Below are 18,718 nucleotides of genomic sequence, written 5' to 3' on the forward strand. Positions count from 1 at the left end.
GATACAAGTAATAACCAGATAAGATACATGTATTACAGTGATGCCGGGTGTACATTTAAACGTTTGTGTTTATCCTTCGGTGATATAAACGTCGATAGTACATTGCACGTTGTAGTGATGTAAAGAACAACCATAAAATGTTACTATAATCCAATTGGTGTTTATGTATGTATTTGTGTGTGTGTGTGTGTGTGTGTGTATTCACCTAATTGTGTTTGCGGGGGTTGAGCTTTGATCTTTCGGCCCGCCTCTCAACTGTCACGTGTGTGTGTGTGTGTGTGTGCAACCCGTTCTCGCACTTGCTTATAGTCAATAGCTGTCTTGTTCGAGAGCGGGTTGCAGTTTCTGGCCTAAGTTCATTTATGGGTGCATATGTGTGTGATTCCGTGTTGGTATAATTTCCTCCCGTCCATATCTTGCAGCTAGTTCTTCAGTTCCCTTTGCTAAGCATTCAACTTTCACTGGTATCACATGAAGGGCTGACGTTCAGAGATGAAATAAAATCCAGGAGGGCGTAGATGGGTTGTGGCTACTTAGGCATTGATACTTCCACTTGAGAGTTTAAAACAAACAGTGGTTCCTAGAAATGTTAACTGGGGTATGCTGTTAAAATTAACTATAAATTAATTTATAGTTAATTTTATAAATATAAATTAATTATGGCCCACGAAACCATAAAATAAATTTGACTAAACTGCATATTCTGAAGTCTTCACTCAACTTTTACCCAGTCAAATTATAAAACGTGAAAACAATGTGCACTTAACAAGCGTTCAAAACTGTGGTTCCCGGCGGCATCTTTCATCATGTGCACTGAGAAGAAATTTCGCGTAGAATCATAACCAGTTTTACCAACACGTTGGTGCTCTATTTTGATCAGCCTTCAAAGCGGCCGAGCGTGGTCTGCCCTGCACCTGATCTCATGCGTTGTATGTTTTAGGTCTTCACCTAACCACACTAACGCGCGGTTCATGTCTCGTTTAAATAATCCGCCCATTGAAGCTTGCTTTTATATTTGCTATGTTGTAAGCAATTAATTTTGAACTTGTATATGGGAATATTATATGACACCGCTGCTGAACTCGCAGAATAATGTGGTAATAAATATATCAACTGAAAGGGGAAATAAAGTACAGCATATCTGACCACCGGCGCTTTATGCACGGTGGCTCCGGTTACCAACCATGTGGATCCCAACCCCTCCCATTCCTCCTTGGATTATTTGTCATTTAGAATTTCATGGTAGACGTAGTCCTGTGTATTTGTGATGATTGTAATAGATTTTAGATTATACTAGCAAACGATTTAGTTGTGATATTTCTTTCCCAGAAGGCGCTTTGTGGCAGATGGCTCGGTGCCCAGTAGGTGGTATATAGGGGGTTGGGTGAGTGCCTCAAGATGAGGCCACTAATATACCCGGGTGCCAGTCATTCGCGGACTAGCCTGTGCTACACATCTTCATTCTCTCGGCTTTTGTTTCCCAGCATCACATGTTTGTAGCTCCTCGAGGCATTCATATGTGTGAGGGGTGTAGTTCATTGAGGTATTTTTATCAAAAGTTTCGTGCTGTTATTGGTGATGGAAAGTCTTTAATTTATATATGAGGATATGCCGTCGCTGTTGTTGTGGTGGCGTGCTCTCGTGTGACAACATTCAGAGGAATGTGATGTTGGGCTCCATTGGTTGAAATTTTCACTACCTCATGAAGACATGAACTACTGTGTAGACAATGTGAAGATGATGTATTATGCATTAGGTGGTTATCTTAAGATGATTTCGAGGCTTAGTGTCCCCGCGGCCCGGTCCTCGACCAGGCCTCCACCCCCCAGGAAGCAGCCCGTAGCAGCTGTTTAACTCCCAGGTACCTATTTACTGCTAGGTAACAGGGGCATCAGGGTGAAAGAAACATTTTGCCCATTTGTCTCCGCCTCCACCTCCACCGGGGATCGAACCCGGAACCTCAGGACTACGAATCCGAAACGCTGTCCATCCAGCTGTCAGGCGCCCTAAGTTATGCATAAATGGTATATCATTTTACTATATATTGTAATGCGTTGATAGTAAATTTAAATCATAATAAGATAAACAGGTATATAAGTAGATGCATGTATCACTGCGATAACAGGGCGGGCTGGTAAACGATTTTACCTTCAGTAACACATAAGCAGATAATACATTACACCTTGTACGATTAAGGAAGAATCATAAAACCATAAATATTGTGTGCGTGTGTGTGTGTGTGTCTTATGTTCTCACCTATTTGTACCCGCAGAGCTTCAGCTCTTAGACACAACTTTTCCAGCTGCTGGTCGTCTAATGAGGTGACTCCCACCCTTCCTGTCTCATATCCTAGGAATATCTACATTTCTTATGACGTGTGCATGCGCGCTGGTGCTCATGTTGATTTTTTTTTTAGTTTTTGTACATATACTGAAACTATGCTGTTTGTGAGTTCGTTTGTTTATTCGTGAATGTCCGTATGCATGTCTTGGTTGCTGAACATTTCTGATAAATTTATATTTTCCTTTTATTTATTTATTTATGAAAGATGTATTCATAAATGTCAATAATCTGAAAGTTTCTATTGAGAGACTAATGTTTTGAAAAAAGGTAAAATATGTTTTGTTAAAATTATATAGATTGTTTAAACACCACCTCCTTACACCATCTTTATAACAATCGAAATGTATTCCTATCTATCTGTATCTGGAAGATACAGACAGATATTCCAGATTTCCTCATTCCTTTCCACAAATCTTCTTTTTCAAATCCTTAAAATTTTTCCGTCTTCCCCGAAACTGGTGAGGCCCCTGAATTTTACTTTCTTACCTCCCTAAAAGATATTCGCAATAATTAGTGATCAGTTTAAGCCTTCCAAAATACCGTTACATTCAGCCTTTTCATTTCCTTTTTTTATTTCATAGGATATATTTTCTCTAAGTCCTTCTCTTCACTTGTACCTCATAACTCCATCTGTTGAAGGGAGGACTAACCGTATACTGTACAGATATATATATCCAGGTCGTCATAGCACAGGTAGGGTTTCACGAAGCAACGTCCACACTTCCACTACCCTCTAGCCTAAGGTGTCAGTGTTCGCGCGCCCTTCTCCTAGGTTGGGCTGAGTGTGGTGGAAGCGTTTAGTCGGGTCCTGTAAAGGGCTTTGTGGTGGTGTGTAAGGCTCAGTCTCTCCGTAATGATTGCAACAGTTTAGCAGTGTCTTGTGCATAGGTTTTCGAATGTTCAAGGACGATGTTTATATATACTGTATATTAATATTGTAGTGGTTTTGATGGCTCACGAGGATATATGTTTCTGCTGTTCTATACTGGCACGGTGACACAATTGTTCGTATAGGAACAATGTACTGTTATAAATTATAGGTTTCCTTAAATAAGGTATTCATCCCAGTTAATTCATCCAAGTTAATTAACAAAGAAATAATAGATAATGTTAATGATTTGACCGGATTGTAATAAAGAATGTGAAACAAATTTGTGTCAGGAGAAAATGATGAAATACGCATGGATAGTCCAAAATGAAAAATAATAGGATTTCCGAAGAATGTAAAAAATTAATAAAATTCGACGCAGGAAATAACAGAAAATTGCAGAATATGTATTTTGTCTTCCGGAAAATAATTTGCATGCTGTATAGGAACCAATAAATTTTTCAGTGTGTTCTGAATATGATATATTCACAGCCTTACGGACCATTAGTAGTTAAATATATTGGCTATTTTGTCATGCTTTTCCAATCATATTTATATTTAAAATTATAGACTATAAGCTTAGCTAGTATTAGTTTATTATATTTACAACTCTTACTTCAAGTCGAAGTTCTTTCCGACATCTCTGTGACTATATTATGTCTAGTTTTTATCCATGTCCTCTCGCTCTGCTGCTTAACGGGAGACATTGCTTCTCTGCCTACATGGGCAATTCTCCCCTTAGAATTATTCATGTCGCTAGCACATCTACTTCTTCGCTGTTCTGTCAGTCTTCAATCATACTTCTGTCTCGGCCGAGGAACAAGCCTATTGCATATCCTTAGGCTTTTTTTTTACCTAGCATTCCATGTCGGGACAGGAAGGTAATAAGTGGTCTCACATACGGTGTATATAGATTTATGGTAATATCTAGTTCAAGTCTTTCTTTTCAGTTGCAGAAAACTGGTTTTGTGTGTGTTTGTGCTGTTGTGTGTGTGGTTATTGTGTGGTTGCTTGTGCTGTTCCGTGTGTTTGTGAGTGTGGCTGATGGTGTTTGTGTGGGTGCTTGTGCTCTTGTGTGTGATTGTGTTTGTGTGTGTGGTTATTTTTGTATATGTGTGCTTGTTTACTTTTTTATGTGCTAAGTACTACGAGCATTGAGAATTTAATTAGTTTTCATAATAACTTGTATAATACGAAACTACTCAATTAAACCTTTATAGTAAAATCAATTTGATGTCTTTGGATTTATTTTTCGCTCAGAATATGTTTGTTCCGCAAGACATATTTTGTGTACTGAGTTTACTTGTTTACATTTGTTGTCGGTTTAATTTACGAAATTCCTGTATGTTGCAAGGAATTCTTAGCGATCTCACATATTTTACAATAATTTATTTTCAGTTTCAGTACACACACACATATTCCACACTCAAGTGTAAAATCTTGACATTTAGACTTAATATATTAAATCATACGCTATCATATAACTACAAAATTTGAATTAGAATTTATCTAACGATGCATATATATATATATATATATATATATATATATATATATATATATATATATATATATATATATATATATATATGTTACTGAGGACACACGCACGCACACACACTCAGGAACTATGAAGAAAACGTATCACATAATGTATCATATAAGCCTCCTTTACTAGTGAGGACATAAGTACATGCTTTTTAAGAGCAAAAGGCTAAGATTCTTCCTTCATAATTACTTCATTTTGCAACAGATTCTGCAAAATCCCTCCATATTGCACTGCACGAGGAACGGAGCCAGATTTCAGATCTTTTATGGCTTCCTGTTCGGGACTAGTGTCTTGCACTTAAAACTGCGGTCCGGTTTTGTTTGTTCAAATCATTTATTTCCTCTTATATTTAGCCTTATGACCGCATTTTATGCCATTAACCTTCGCTTTTAATTGTTATATTTTATGAGTGGGGTGTGTATGAGTTGCTTGTGAAGACATTTGTGTACGATAGATCATGTGTACTTGTTAAAGTAGCATTGATCATATGTATATAGTCATTTAGCATTGATCGTATGTATCTGCTCATTTAACATTGATCGTATGTATCTGCTCATTTTGCACTTACAAGTGTATTTATAGTAAATCATATGCAATGCTGCATCATTGAATAAAACGCAATATATAATACAAATAATTGTGTAATATCAATCATTTGCATCCTGCTATACGAGTTATGATAGCTAGCGTGAAACAAAGGCTGTTCCCTCTTAGTTCTGTAATGTAATCCATCGGAGCCAAAATATTAACAATGCAAAATCTTTGAGACCTGGTGTAAAAATTAGTTTTTTAAATTATTTGAATAATATGATATCAATTCTGTAATTGAATCAAATTAATTCGTTGTGTTGATGCCTCAAAAAAGGACACTTTGAAGCATGAAGAAAAGTTGTAAATTAATGGAAAAGCCGATACATGAAGTAATCGTTGATAATGAGATGATCTAAAGCGCGCTAAGTGGGACTGGAGGATAATATATTATCCTTTCCTGTTTTCATTCCCTTGTCCATTTATCCTCTCTACGTTGCCTTTTCCGCATATCCTCTACCCCTTCCCACGTCCATCTGCCCCTTCTTCCTTTCCCAATCTACCTAGACTCCGAACCCTCCCACGAATCATCCCTCCGTCAGTCCTCCCCTCTCTATTCATTCTTGGGAAAGTCCAGGGTCCTTCCGCCATCATTCCTACTACATCATCTTCATCCTTCTTACCCCCTTCCTTACCTCCCCTTTCCCCTCCCTCTGGGGAGCTTGCTTCACCCATTGATTCCATCCAAACCTCCTCAACCGTCCCTTACTCCAATCAGCCGCGTGTGTCACGCCCCCAACTCCCACCGCCCCCTCCACCCGAACCTCACCCTCCATCATCCCCACCCACCTCTTCATCCTCCATAACCTCATCTTCATCGCGTCCTCCATCTTATTCCTCCCTGGATTCGCGTCCTCTCCTCTCTCACGGCACTGAACACACTCCCTCCTCCTTCCCGGAAACTATAATGGAGGAGGAAGAGTGTGATGCGGTCCTCCATTCTCCAGTGCTGCCACCATCGTCGCCTCAGAATACTGAGGCTCGCTCCAGGACTTCGAGGAAGTCCTTCAGGGAGAGAAGCCGACGGTCATCGTGGATTAGCAACGTTTCTGCTATTAGTGAGTATTTTGGTGAAAGGTGTTGCAGTATGCTTAAAATTGGTATTTGTATGTGGGTGTTAGCGCTGTTGTGGTTTAAGTACAGATTACCAACAAAAAGTTCGGATTTTTAACAAATAACTGATTGGACAAACAATGGAGATTTTCCATGTGTGAACAATTTATATTGTCATGTGGGATTTGATAACCTATTCATCACACCAGTCGACTGCTTCTCATTGAGGGCATTGAGTTTTGATAAGGATTCGAACATTATTGCTCTTATTCACGTTAAATAAAACTAGTCATGTTTTTAGTGTTGCATTTCCCTTCACTGGCCTGTATACAAAAAAATAATCTTCATGTTTGAACTTCTTTGTCTGCCATTTAATTTCAGGATTAAGTGGGAAAACCGTCTTCTGTTAAAATTCCTTCAATTCTGTTGTCAAATCAATGTATTTTATGCGTATTTATCCCCCAAATACAAACATAATTACAATTTTAATCTTATCTTTATGTGTTGAGGTTAATGAATGAGTGGACTATCATTTTCCGCTATCGTCAGGCCAACAACTTGCTGATATGGCTAGCGTTCTGAACCGACATATTCCACTTGCTCTGAGTTTTCAGTTCTCTGTTTTACATTTTATTTGGTATTCGAAGTGGCATTGGTACTTTTATGTTACTATATCGTTCTCGTGGTTTGTTGTATTTTTGATAAACCAGTCCTGCGGAGATACTTTCCGTTGCTGAAACAGTGATAAGAGAACTATTAACACAATTATGTCTTAATTCAATAATCGCAGCTGCCGTTATTCATAAGATCCCCACATACTAACAAATTATTCTAACACGTGTTAAAGATTATAGGACATTACCACGTAAAAAGTAATATATGTACACATGCGTAGGACATTAGCTGTGATTGACCTTCAAATAATCGAATATTGTCACCCCTCCATGTTTGAGTTACATTTTTATTTACCACTGGGCCCTATCTGATTATTTGTAAGTCATTATAATACAAATATATGTTTAGTTTCCTGCTTGCAGATTATCTGTATGCTAATTGCAAGAAGGAAATAATGTATTTATATTGTTCCTACTTTTTTTCTAATGTTATTTAGCGATGCTTCGGCGCAAAATACACAGTTGGGTTACTCGCATTTGTATATATAGTCCTATGTAAACGACTTGCTATTTGCTATGTCCCTTTGTCATTATGAGCGCAAGTTAAAGCCTCATCCACATGTATAGTTCTATTTTTACTGTAATGAGGATATTTTGCGTGAAGTGCATATTTCAACATAATTCGAGAGAGAGAAGAATCCGAACATTGCCACTAACTACGTGCGAACATAAATCCAGACAGTGTTCTCCCTGGTGATGAATGTGTGAGGGTGTAGAGGCAAAAGTTATGCGGATAGGAGGTGTGGTGAGAAGATCCTTACAACAGTATAGAATGAGTGGGAGACATTTTCATGCACCAGAAAAAGAGAAAGACTTGGGAGTAGACATAACTTCACATCTAATGTCAGAGGCACATATTAGCATGACAACATCAGCTGCATATGCCAGACTGGCAAATGTCCGTGCATCCTTCAGGAAATTTGATAAAGGAGTTTTCTGTGTCTTATTCACAATCTTTTGTGAGAACCACACTTGCCTATGCAAATCCAGTAATAATGCTTGTTTCTAAGGTGAGCCACTAGCTACGAGAAAAGCATGAGGGAATTGGACGTCACTCCACTGTAGGAGAGTAGGAATAGAGTGAACATGATGACGACATGAAAGGGTATAAAGAACATGACCAAGACAAGGACGTCATGTTCAAACCTATGAATAGCAGACAAGTTACAGCGATGTCAGAAAACTATTTTTGTGTAAGATTTGTAGATAAGCGGAAAGGTTTAGACATGGAAGTAATTAAATCTAACTCATAACGCTGTTTGAAATACATAGATAATGAAACAAAACCACTTAATCGTTGCATTGAACTTCAAAATGTTTTAAAAGCGGGGCTAGGAGGCGATGCTTGTCCATGTAAGCACATCTAGGTGAGTACATATAGGCGAGAACACACCAAAAATAAAATGGTCGACGTTCTGTGTTGGGAAGAAAATAAACAAGTATCAGGGATGCTCAAACAGATAGCTTGCTGATTTACTTTGGAATATTTTAAAATGTAATGGTAATACTCGTACCCGTTTTCTTTGTCGTTTTCTGGCTTGCCTAGTTGAAATGTTTATTTGTCTATGTGCTCGTACCTTCTTCCCTCACTTTCGCTTTCTCTTTCTCTTCTATCTCGAGTGTGATGGATTACGGCCAGGAAGCAGCCTGTAACAGCTGTCTAACTCCCAGGTACCTATTTACTGCTAGGTAACAGGAGCATCAGGGTGAAAGAAACTGCCCATTGTTCCTCGCTGGTGCCGGGAATCGAACCCACGCCACAGGATTACGAGTCCCGCGCGCTGTCCACTCAGCTACTAGCGCCCCGTGTGTGTGTGTGTGTGTGTGTGTGTGTGTGTGTGTGTGTGTGTGTGTGTGTGTGTGTGGAAAAAAACATTAGTAGTAACAGTTGATTGATTGACAATTGAGAGACGGACTGAAAGAGCAGAGCTCAACCCCCGCAAGCACAACTAAGTGAATATAAGTGAATACACACACACACACACACACACACACACACAGACACACACACACACACACACACACACACACACACACACACACACACACACACACACACACACAATCGTTTCCTTATCGGTGATAATATAGCAGGGCCGATTGCTTGTCGAAATCCAAGCCTCGCAGTATCTTCAACAGTTGGAGCATTCACACCAGGTTCACTGAAGCTGCTGATCGTAAACCAAAGTGGATCTAAATTGTCATCCAAAAAGCGTTTTGAAGTCAGCTAAACGAAACATATTCTTAGTCCCAAAGTTCGTATAAAACGAAGATATTTATTGATCATAGTGCACCGTGAAAATAGCTGATCGAAAACCTTTACGTGAGATCAGGAAGCTGTGGATATCATTAACCCCAAGGTAGTGGCGACTGGCGAGCTTTGAACATTCAAGATGTTTTCTTCTGATGATGCCTTCAACACAGAGACGGGCAGGCTGGAGAACAGTAAAGGAACCGTTTCAAACAGTTGAGTATTTTTATTGGGGGTGGGGGCGATGTTATTGCTTACGGTGCATTAGGCTACAATAGCCTCTTGTGCTTGTCTTAGTTATTCGTTGCGTATTCGTACCATGCGATGTTATGTTGTCTTTAAAAACGCATTTAAAGGAAAGCAATACTTATACTGTACTTTTTATTTTCTAAAGTATACATTCTTAATGTATATGGTGTAGGTATACATATTGGGTACTCTTCGTGCTTAGTGTATTTACTACACTACTTAAACTGCCCGATTGTGTTTTTCAATACATATCTGTGTCTTTACCCCACTTTGGCGACTTGCTTGAGTCAATACATGCTTTCCATCCTGTCTTCCCTTCCACCCTAATATTTTCTAAGAGATGAAAGTAGTTGACAAATTTGATAATATTCATTGTTCTTTGTTTACATTCATTTGTCACGTGATTGTGACTATATATATATATATATATAATGTGTGTTAAATATGGCCGAAAGGTAAGATTAATGATTCTAACACGAATCTTCTCAATATTTCTTATGTTTTCCGTCACTGTCGAGGGAAGATGAAAAATTAACTAAATTTTGAAAATTATATATATATATATATATATATATATATATATATATATATATATATATATATATATATATATATATTATATATATTATATATATAATATGTATATATATATATATATGTATATATAATATATATTATATATATATAATATATGTATATACAATATATATATATATAATTATATATATAATTATATATATAATTATATATATATATATAATATATATATATATATATATATATATATATATATATATATATATATATATATAATTGTATAATAATTGCCTGTTTAAAAGGATGTACCTTGACATGAATAATAAATAACATTATTTTACATAACAGGATTCCTAATATGAGGAGAAAACATAATTTTTCGTTAATTCATATCACTGACATTGTAGTTCAGTTGTTTTCCTTTGATGCTGGGAATTAGTTATTTTCAGAGATAATGAACTGCAGGCAGAATTCGTAATCTAACTCGTAGAAATGTTTGCTATGACTTATGGAATAATTAGCCAGTAGTCAGTTAAATGTCCAGTGAATATACCAGAAACGTTAATAACGATGAATGATAACATGAAGAACAAAAGCAACAAGTGGTTAAAGAAACAAAGGCCAAATAACTCGTATCGCCCTGTCATTTGCGTGAACAATAGGCCCCGATAATGCTGCATGTCCTGTTATCTAGCTTGACAATAATATCAATGGTATTATCTACCTAATACCATTGCGCAATTTGAAAACAAAAATCGTAGTACTCTATACATCGCATTTTCAACTAAAACAATGAGGTGAGACGTGATTGTTTTTGTCTTACTTGCTTTAATCGATTTAGGTCTAAAGCTAGGTAAATATACAGTGATAATCCTTATAAAACATCCCATTATAAATATAATGTTATGTTTTAGATGAACATTTAAACTAATCGAACTGAGAAGACATTTTAATAATTTCATATAGAAATTGTATAGAAGAAAAACTCGTTTATATACATACACACACACACACATACTTCAAAGCGTTATACGACAAAGAGTGCTGGGAAGACAGGACACCACGAGTGTAGCTCTCATCCTGTAACTACACTCAGGTAATTACACTTGCATGATTACACACATTAGTAAGTAGGTTATCATAACAATTTCAAGAACGAAGAATTTGTAATGAATGCGTGTTATATTAAGTTTCAGGCTTATTTTATTTTTACCCTTTTAAGTTGAAAGTGAGATGGTGAGTTCATTTTAGGTAAACTAGAGAATAGGTAAAAATTTACATCCACATCCCAGTCACAATCATGTGACTGAGGAATGGAAGGGTCGATTGGAATGGAAGCAATAACAATGAATATTATCAAATGTGTCAAGTAATTTTATTTGTTAGAAAATGTTAGGTTCAGCAGGCTGGAAAGCATGTTTTGACTCAAGCGCAACCCCACAACAGCTGCCTTACTCTCCGGTACCTATTTATTGCTGGGTGAACAGAAGCATTAGGTGAAAGTAAACGTGCAAAGACATTTCTGTCTCGCTCGGGAATCGAACCCAGGATCCTCGATTATGAGTAGAGAACAAAGCCAACTGTGCTACGATATATTATGTATGCATCGGCCTATACATATACACATGGAAGAATATTTGAAAAATTAATCTGGCCAGCGATTGCTAGACACAGTATTTTATTAAAGAAAAATATAAAGTAAGTAGTTGGCAGTCGCAACAGGTTGCAATGCTATGGCATCTCTTTCAAACTTGCTTATCTTTCTGTATATATTTTTATGTAATTTGTTTAGTACTATGATGTATCAAATAACGTGGAATATATGTGTATATACGTTGAGTTTATGAGGCTTTGCGTTAAATACTGGGTTAAATATTCCAAACACGGCATCTTACCTGTTTGTCCTTGAGGCAGTGGCTGGTGGGTGAGGTCCTGACAGCTCAGTGCACCAACACGTGGGATTTGTTGCGGTGTGCCTGGTGCGTCCGGTTCTCCAAGATAATATATATAAAGCCGACACACTTTCTGAGCTAGCAAGTGTGTTTTCGAATTCCTCGTGACTGTGATCAGAATTTATATATCGAAACATTTCGCTAACTTCTAAAGAATATTTCGTTATACGAGCTTGTTCTGTTGACCAGGCGCAGAGAAACTTCCTGACTCATAGTATGAACAGTCTCAGTCACGTTTATTTTTCTTAAACTCAATCGATCAACAACTCATCGCCTTCAGCTTAGAAAAAAAAATGTCCACCCCTCAGTATCGCCCAATGGACGAAGAAATTAGCAGAGGGTCACATCCTTCGGGGGAAAACGCTGGTCTTGAAATGATACAAAGAAGCCAATTTCAGGAGATCACAATTCAGCATTCGAAGGATAGGCCTAAATTTGAAGCCCTTGATTTTTCAGGTACGAGGAACCATATATATATATATATATATATATATATATATATATATATATATATATATATATATATATATATATATATATATATATATATATATATATATATATATATAATATAATATATATATATATAATATAATATATATATATATAATATATATATATATATATAAAATATATATAAAATATATATATTATATATATATTATATATTATATATATATATTATATATATATATATTATATATATATATTATATATATATTATATATATATTATATATATACATATATATATATATATATATATATATATATATGTCGTACCTAGTAGCCAGAACGCACTTCTCAGCCTACTATGCAAGGCCCGATTTGCCTAATAAGCCAAGTTTTCATGAATTAATATATTTTCTCAATTTTTTTTCTTATGAAATGATAAAGCTACCCATTTCATTATGTATGAGGTAAAAAAATTTTTATTAGAGCTAAAGTAAATGTAGATATATGACCGAACCTAACCAACCCTACCTAACCTAACCTAACCTATCTTTATAGGTTAGGTTAGATTAGGTAGCCGAAAAAGTTAGGTTAGGTTAGGTTAGGTAGGTTAGGTAGTCGAAAACCAATTAATTCATGAAAACTTAGCTTATTAGGCAAATCGGGCCTTGCATAGTAGGCCGAGAAGTGCGTTCTGGCTACTAGGTACGACATATATATATATATATATATATATATATATATATATATATATATATATATATATATATATATATATATATTATACACATCAACCGACATTATATAAAATCCAACATCAATTATGTAGGAATTATATCAAACCAGTTCTTGTCATTTACGTTAACACAATGTTGTGAATCACACAGACGAGTCGCTCCTTAGTATTAAGATTCAGGATGTGATTTCTGGATTCTAACATGCAGAGCATTCATGTGCTGATATATTTTGTATTCTATTCTCATCCGATGAATGGTGGTGGAAAGGTTGAAGTGGCTCAAAATGAACTCAGTAACTGCATTGTCAGCAAAAACATCAACAGTTTTTTTACTTTTTAATTTAGCTTAATTGCTCATTAAAACCCTATGCCTATTCCATGGAGTATGGCAAAAGGGTCACATATAGATTTAAGAACTGAACCCCAACATTGGTTCAGCTAAATAATTTGTATTTGTGTTGAGAAAATTTACATTTGTATGTGTTGTGTGTTCCTCCTCCCCGCCCCCTCCATGTGTATATGTACCGCAAATGCCAACTTTTGCGCAGTGTTCTCCCTGTTTCAGTAGTGTTACATATCATTTTTAAATGTAAATAATTGTGTTCAAACTTTGTTTTCATGTTTTGTCACGTGTGTGCGGATGGTTCGAAATATATTTTGATGCAATATATTTGTGTTTGCTTGATGAGGACAAGTGATGTGATGTTTTTATTTATTTATTTATATATTTATTTATATATACAGGAGTTCTTACATTCTTGTTAAGCGACTAGCACTTATAGCGTCTCAGGCAGGTCCTTAATCCTAATTTTTTCCCCGAATACGACCTGCCAAATCGTTTAACAACTAGGTACCCATTCACTGTTGGGCGAGCAGAGCCTACAGTTAAAGACTGAGGCTCAATCAATCCTCCCTGGTCAGGATACGAACCCAGTCCAAAGCCCTCGTGAAGCGTCGGGCTAGTGTTTTACCACTGAGCCACAGGGACTGCAGTTTTGGTTAATAAGCTTGTAAAAGGGCGTAAATAGTATACTTTACCGTTGTCTGGGACAGGATGTTTGGCTTATAACATATGCCGTGGCCAAGGGTGAGGCGGTTCGTCCACTCTAATGCCTAGTTATTGGCCAGATCTAGGTGATTTCGTATTGTTTTTGGACCAATTACTCGAATGTCGTTATGTTAGTCTGTATCTACATAGCGTTGTGTCCCAAACGCCTGTATCCAAATAGCGCAGCTCCTGAACGGCTTATATTCAAATACTGTATACTGTGGAGCTATATCTTCACCACAGCTGCAAGAGTAATTTTTTCTTAGTGTCGAGTAAAGATCTGGCTTCAATTTATTGATTGAATTGATTACATATGATTGTTCTTCTTAGCATCTGCTTAATTATCTATTGATGGGTTTATCGTCAGTATGTTTTCTGTCTTTTTATATCTGTATCTTAATATTCTTTTACTGTACTGTATTTATATCTTTTTCTTTCCATTTCCTGCATTTTTCTATATTTCCGACATTTCTGCATATTTTTGTTTTTTTTCTCAATCTTGTATTTTCTTCTCAATTTCTATCTCCTTCTCCCCAGTTACGGCCCCGCTCCCCATTACGGATTCACCATAGCCCGTGCTACTTGGAACTTTTTGTTCCTAGTAGCTGAATTTAAAACAACAACAGTCCCTCTCCCATTACAGTTCCATCCCTTTATTTTATTATTTTCTCGTCGTGTACTCTTGTGAGTGTTCGTACACATGGAATTTTCTTACACTCTCTCTTGTTGTGAGTAGTGAAATTATGCGCTGACAAAAATGTTTCAGTAAGCACTCTTATAACTTGCATGATCAGCAGTGACATTTGGTAATGTGTTTTGCTGAGAAAGACAACAAGACATTGTTTTTCCTTTCCGTACTGATTGGTCAGATTTCTCAGGAACTCTGCAAATACTACACCTAGTAATGTGAGTAGGTGATGAAACAGGTCTGTAATAATATCTGTTGGATCCGGTTTATGAATCATGTGAATTTAAAGGCTGTAGTTTTATTACAAGTATTAATTAATAATAAAAATGTATTATTTTTGCAACATGTAAATATAAAAGTGTTAAGCAATTATTAAATTTATATAGTACATTTTTTTAAAGGTACAGTATATAAAACAATTTGAGAATGCACGTTAAAATACTTTGGTTACCGCTTTTAAAGGAAATCATTTTCTTTGAATTGTCATGGAAGTGAAAACGTATATCAGGCAATTCCAAGAACGTTAGCTAGTACATGACTTCATCTATGTAATTTTAGAGTCCGATTATTCATATTTTTCACATTTTTGATGAAGCTATCTTATAAAAGTAACTTTAAAGCTTCCACCCTCTATACAACCTGCTTTAATACATTCTAATACTGAATGTATATATCTGTAAGAGAATGTCTGTGTTCGACGTTCGAATCCAGGGGCCAGATTCACGAAAGCACTTACGCAAGCACTTCCGAATCTGTATATCTTTCCTCAATCTTTGACGGCTTTGGTTACATTTATTAAACAGTTTACAAGCATGAAAACTTCCCATTCAACTGTTGTTATTGTTATAAACAGCCTCCTGGTGCTTCGGAGCTCATTAACTGTTTAATAATTGTAAACAAAGCCGCCAAAGATTGAGAAAAGATGTACAGATTCGTAAGTGCTTGCGTAAGTGCTTCGTGAATCTGGCCCCAGACGTTTGTAGTCTCGCACACCATTCCATGGTGAATTGTGATTGTATGGCGAGTGTGTATAGGTTGATTGAGGTCGACTCCCATGCCCGTCTCTGAATAGAATTCGTTCTTAATGCGATCACCAACGACTTTTATGACGTCGGAAATGAGGGTTTGGTTGTCCAGAGAGCGTTTTCCCACTTATTTCTCAGCTGTTATATGTAATTCCTAATAGGCAGAGTGGTTTTCGTTATTTAAACAAAAAAATTCTAATTGGTTTATTTTAATTAATTTATTTTCATTATATTATTATGTTAAGAACATGAATTACTGACTTAGTACACAGTACCGTGACCACCTCACCATTGATCATCACCGTACTGTGCACGTTTAGGGGGGGGGGGGTGATCCTGGATGTCATAGGTTCGAAATCTGGCCAAGTTATATACAGTTCATAGTGATCTATGGCTTGCTCGTTCATGCAGCCTTTATATATATATATATATATATATATATATATATATATATATATATATATTATATATATATATATATATATATATATATATATATATATATATTATATATATATATATATATATATATATATATATATATATATATATACTGTATATATATATATATATATATATAGATATATAAACCTGTCCACCACCTCTCACGGAATGGGTATGACGGCACAATACATAAACTGACAAGCTGTAATGATTTTAACGCTAAATAAATGTATGGTAGGGTGGGCAGACGTACTGATACTACATCAATGACACAACTCTCGCCCTCGAAGTAGTATTTGTCAGAGAGCTTCACAGTATTATCACCACCTGCCATCTATGTAAACACAGCGCGGCCTGTACTGCTGCTCACTACATCTCTTACTTGAGGGCCGCCATATCTTCCATGAAGGTGTTCTCCTCACAATACTGCACGAGTGGCGATGTAGAGACGTCTATGTGGAGGGGTCAGGCAAGGCTTGAATGGTTTTGCAAAGGGGGGTAGAAATAGCCTAAGCTACTCTATCCCTTTGAGATGTATTTATTGCTTATCTCAATAAACATACTTGAACAAGTATATATATATATATATATATATATATATATATATATATATATATATATATATATATATATATATATATATATATATATATATATATAATAATAATAATGGGAAAGGCTGCATGAACGAGTAAGCCATAGATAAGAAATATAAGAAAACAATCGACTTGAGAATGGTCCAGGACGGACCGAAACGTCGTCGTCCCTTCACTTTCCAGTGTGTGGTTTGGTCAACAATATAAGAAAATAAATTTCAAAATATTCATTATAATATATATGATTGGGATGTTTCAATTTCACTCAAACTTCGAAACTTCACGTAATTGACCTAACGTAGGTTAAGCGAACTTAAGTTAGAAATTCATGTTCTGAATAAAATATATGAATATTGTTAGGGGTGAACTAATTTGGAAAGAGATATTTGAAAATATGTAAAATCGCTCTGCCTGTTAGGCAAAATGGGCCTTGCTTATTTGGGCCAAGTAATGCGATTATGGCTATTATTAAGACTTATATTTGCCCGAAACGCTATGCGTACTAGTGGCTTTAGGTATTGTATGTACTACCTCTATCTTTAATTCAAACAGAATGTTTGTACTGTAACGCTGCAACTATGTATGTACTTTTCCTAAATAAATTATTTTTATTATTATTATTATGTATGGCCATAAACTGCTACGCTTCTAGACATAGAGTCTGAGAACAAAACTGAAAACCAAACTTAAATACTCCTAGGCCTACATGTACTATATTAGGTCTCCGTGTGTATTAGACCTAGGAAGGTTATGTTATATAAATTTTATTTGCAACAGTACAAAAACGTTTCCGGTTTGTCTAAATTCAATAGTACCGATTTCGACTTTCTAATTGCCTTTTCCATCAATTTATGTACGATGGTCGTCATCATTACTCTTAGTACTACCTAAATAGGAGGATGGGTTAACTTTCCGGTCAATTTTAACATTATTAACAAGACTTTTGTATGTTTTTCAGTGACACATTACGCTCATATCTTGTGATAATAAAGTGCAATCTAGCACAGTGTTATACTGGAAATTAGCTCTTCGGGAATGTAATAATTATAATTCAGTACAGCAAAATAATTTATTGCGGTTTTGGTATTTGTTTATGAAAGTACAGTACAATAAAGTACAGAATGTGGGCCCTTAAAGCACTTAATAATAACGCGGTGCAATAGAGTACAATAAAACCAAGAGTGTGAGGATGGATCTGGGGAGAGTGAAGAAGCAGAGATGAGTTATGGTTCTAGAGTCAAGACGCATCCTTGTGGCCTCTTCCTGGCTTCCTCCATGATCCGCTCAAGATTTACGCTCTCACATGGATCAAGATCCATAGGCAACGAGAAAACTCCGTAAAGATCCTGCAGTTAAGCCAACCATTTGAGCTGGACGGTAGAGCGACGGTCTTGCTTCATGCAGGTCTGCGTTCAGTCCTCAACCGTCCAAGTAGTTGGGCACCATTCCTTTCCCCCGTCTCATTCATAATGGCTTGGTGCTTTCCCCTGATAATTCCTTCCTGCAGTTAAGCGCTTCATTTTTTCTGTAAAATAATAGTTTTAATAGTGACTACTTGGTCGAGACGCAGTTGGTCTGTGGTTGGTCTCTTTTGCATGCTGTGGTACTTGCTCCTCGGGATTATTATTGGTGTAATGGAGAAAAAAAATAAAAAGCTTACTAGAT

The 18,718-nt window shown here is 36.2% G+C and overlaps 1 long non-coding RNA gene across 1 annotated transcript in view; it reads left to right on the top strand.

Annotated features, from left to right (window-relative positions):
* LOC138362725 (uncharacterized) overlaps window positions 1-18,718 on the top strand; it is a 452,868-nt gene that overhangs the window by 454 nt on the left and 433,696 nt on the right. Inside the window, exon 2 of the long non-coding RNA XR_011227908.1 lies at window positions 5,626-6,406. This is a non-coding gene — a long non-coding RNA (uncharacterized lncRNA). The remainder of the gene's footprint in view (window positions 1-5,625; window positions 6,407-18,718) is intronic.

The sequence above is a fragment of the Procambarus clarkii genome, chromosome 9 (assembly GCF_040958095.1).
Source record: "Procambarus clarkii isolate CNS0578487 chromosome 9, FALCON_Pclarkii_2.0, whole genome shotgun sequence".
Classification (NCBI taxonomy): domain Eukaryota; kingdom Metazoa; phylum Arthropoda; class Malacostraca; order Decapoda; family Cambaridae; genus Procambarus; species Procambarus clarkii.